A 3,756-nucleotide genomic window follows, 5' to 3' on the forward strand; every position below is an offset into this window, starting at 1 on the left:
CGTAACAAACTTGCGCTGCGCTCAAGGCTACAGAATCTAAATCTGAAATCTCAATTCTCTATCTTTGATATTTTCCGAGATATCCGCGCTCATACTTTCGATTTTTTGAAGTTTGTGGGCGGTTTGTGGGCGTTAAAGTGGGCGTGGCAAACTTTTTTTTGGGTCAATCCATAGGTATTGATGAGAATAATTCATTTCTGTTAAAATTTTTACTCAAGCGTCAAAAATGGAGGAGCCACAGTTTGTGGGCTTTAAAGTAGGCGTGGCACGCTGCTGAAACAAACTCGGCTAGTGATCCTGATCAAGAATATATTTACTTTATGGGGTCGGAAACGCTTCCTTCTGCCTGTTACATACTTTCCGACGAATCTAGTATACCCTTTTACTCTACGAGTAACGGGTATAACAAGCTAACCTCGGCACGCCATAGTTTCTACACCTTAGCTGGTCGTTCCCGTGGGAGTATTGTATGTACACCCCGCAAAAACGCCACCTAACGTCGATTCATTTATTTGCTAATATCTTTTTAAAGGATAGTCCGATTTGGACAATTTTTGGCAAGAAGATAGATATTGAGCGCTAGACAGGCGATAGCGTGTGCGTATGGGCTTTTGTGGGCGTTAGAGTGGGCATGGCACCCTGCTTAAATAAACTTGCGCAGCTTTTATAGATTCCGATATCTCAGCGATCATACGGACAGACGGACTTGGCTAGATCGACTCGGCTAGTGATCCTGATCAAGAATATATATACCTTATAAGGTCGGAAAGGCTTCTTTCTATCATACTTTCCGACGAATCTAGTAAACCCTTTTACTCTACAAGTAACGGAATTTAGTAATTTGGAACCATATAGTCCTTGAGATTCCTTAGCTTTTGATATATCATTCAAAATCACCCCTTAACGGGGTTCAACAAGTGACGATAGTTCTGATATCAACTTATGTGACGAAAAATTATTTTAAATTCCGTGTGGCTAGTTGTTTTAATGATTGTGTACATACATATTAACGAAATAATATGGGGACGTCTTTTGGTCATGGTATTGAGGTGTACTAATTTTAAATCGAGCACTGTGTAATTAATTGATAGTTGCCAAATCGTATCTTGTTTTGTAAAATATTAACTTTCTTAATACTACTTCACACCATCATAAAAACCGAAATTTAAAGTAGTGGTAGTTACTACATAAGCCATAATGATTTTAGTGAACATTTTTTTAAGCTCCGAAAATTGTTTGGTTATGGTAAGAGTTGACAAATTCAATTTAGAGTGCCATGACTTTCCACTCATTCGAATTTGGGAACTTGGGGGTACCATATCCAGAAAGTTTCATTTTTGTACTGGCTTAGCCACAGTTCATATCAATTTTTCTTTACTCGTTTTACTGCAACATAAGAACCGAAATTTTAGGCAGTGATAATTTTTACAAAAACCGAAATTTTTTAGTGAAATATTTTCTAAGCTTTGAAAATAATCATACCATGGTAAGTCTAAGATTTTATACCCGTTAATCGTGGAGTAAAAAGGTATACTAGATTCGTCGGAACGTATGTCTGTCCGTCTGTATGAGCGCTGTGATCTCGGAAACTACAAAAGCTAGAAAGTTGGAATTAGGCGTGCAGATTTTTGAGATTATTACGCAGCGCAACCTTATTTCATAAATGTGCCACGCCCACTCTAACGCCCACAAGCCGCCAAAAACAGGCTTCTTTTATGCTACACTAAAACTTTTGACAGAAATACATTGCTCCCGTCAAAGCCAATCACTTAACCACAAGCCGCCCACAAACTTTGCGAATATCTCGGAAACTTTCAAGGAGAGAGAACTAGGATTTCAGAAATAGATTCCAAATAGTATATATAATTTTCATATACTTGTTGTGTAAAAACAAAAAAATGTAGCAATTCTTTTACACCATAATAAAATAAAAAATTTCGTATCCCACAGGATCCTCCTGGCTTTGCGGGGCTATCGATGCATTGATGCGCAGCTCCTACCAGGAAAACTAGCAAGACTGCGGACTATCCTCCGGGTGATCGCCTGGTTCTGCGAGTTGGATCTGTCGATGGGTTCCATGGGCTGTGGTTGTTCCCGTTGCTGCCGAGGGGCTCCTGTCCGTTGCTGATTCTCGAGTGGTGCGTTCGGCGAGTGACCATTCGCGCCGTTGCAAATTGACTTGCGTTGAGACCTCCAAGGGCACGCGTTTAGGGTCACTATGTTTTGCATACCTGTGCCCGAAATCTGATTGCTTACGAGATTCTCTGGTGTATCCGACCTTCAGATGCCAGCAGAAGTATACTATCTTGGAGCACTGTTGTGATATTGGATCCTTGCCTTCCTCGTTGATGTACAACTCTACAATCTCGTTTGGACAGAAGTCCGTTGGGATCCTCACAGCGATCCACAGTGCGATTAACGACACCCCACCTATCAGTCACCAATTCCGGGTTCTGCTTTTCCATCAGTGCAAAAATGCAAAATGACAAAGCAGAACCCGGATCTGGTGACAGACAGGTGGAGTGTCGTTAATCGCCCTGTGGATCCCTGTGAGGATCCCAACGGACTTCTGTTCAAACATCGAAGAAGACCGAAGAATGTGATGAAGGGCAGAACAGAACAACAGAATGGCGAAACCCGCTAGACTAGCGGGTTTTGTCAATTTCTATTGTATTGGGACGAATGAATAAATTTAAGATAGTGTAGTGACTCGAATTAAATTTTGTTTAATTTAATTTTAAATGCATTAGATGGGTATTGATAATAATTAAAAAAATATCTTTTCCCGAATTTCTAAGGCACTAACCGCTAGCTTACGTCGAAGGATAAAATATTTTTTTCTAGAACCTTAAAAAGAAACGGTTCAGAAAATGGGAACTAGAAATGTCTGATTTCAAGAAATAGGCTTTAGAAAAAGAACATGGGCGTTGTCATTAAAACTAAAAAGGGGATTTCGGATTGATACTCTGTAAAAAGCTGGTTAATTTTTAACATTACCTAATCCCATTTACATTATTACAAATTATTATAAAACAATGAAGAACGCTATAGTCGAGTACCTTGTCTATCAGATACCTGTTACTCAGCTTAAGGGACCAAAGGGAAATAAAGATATGCAAGCAGCAAAGCGAGATTGAAATGCATCACCTACCGGCGGTAGACAGAATTAAGCGTTATGGGCGTTAGAGTGGGCGTGTCAAATTTTTGGATCAATCGATAGGTATTGACAAGAACAATACATTTCAGTTAAAATTTTTATTCTAGCATCAAAACTGCAGGAGCCACAGTTTTGGGCGGTTTGTGGGCGGTAGAGTGGGCGTGGCACGTTGCTGAAATAAACATGCGCTGCGTAAGAAGCTCAGGAATCTGCATGCCAAATCTCAATAGCCTAGCTCTAATAGTTTCCGAGATCCCAGCGTTCATCCGGACAGACGGACATGGCTAGATCGACCCGGCTAGTGATCCTGATCAAGAATATATATACTTTATGGGGTCGGAAACGCTTTCTTCTGCCTGTTACATACTTTCCGACGAATCTAGTATACCCTTTTACTCTACGAGTAACGGGTATAACAAGAGAGATCGTTATAGTTGATGGCCTCGCCTATCAGATACCTGTTACTCTGCTAAAAGGAGTGCGAGGGAGATGTAGATATGCAGCAGCACAGTGACTGTTCTCAGGATTGCACACCACGCCACTGCGCCACCTAGTGCCGATTTCAAAATGAAATCCCACATACACTTTTTCAAAATCTT

General features: G+C 40.6%; 1 long non-coding RNA gene across 1 annotated transcript; it reads left to right on the forward strand.

The window, feature by feature from the left end:
• Positions 1-1,351: 1,351 nt before the first annotated feature.
• Positions 1,352-2,715, forward strand: LOC119557264. The gene is made up of 2 exons (XR_005220059.1): positions 1,352-1,486; positions 1,951-2,715. It is a non-coding gene; the product is annotated as an uncharacterized LOC119557264 (long non-coding RNA).
• The last annotated feature ends 1,041 nt before the right edge of the window (positions 2,716-3,756 follow it).

Source organism: Drosophila subpulchrella, chromosome X, assembly GCF_014743375.2.
Source record: "Drosophila subpulchrella strain 33 F10 #4 breed RU33 chromosome X, RU_Dsub_v1.1 Primary Assembly, whole genome shotgun sequence".
Taxonomy (NCBI): domain Eukaryota; kingdom Metazoa; phylum Arthropoda; class Insecta; order Diptera; family Drosophilidae; genus Drosophila; species Drosophila subpulchrella.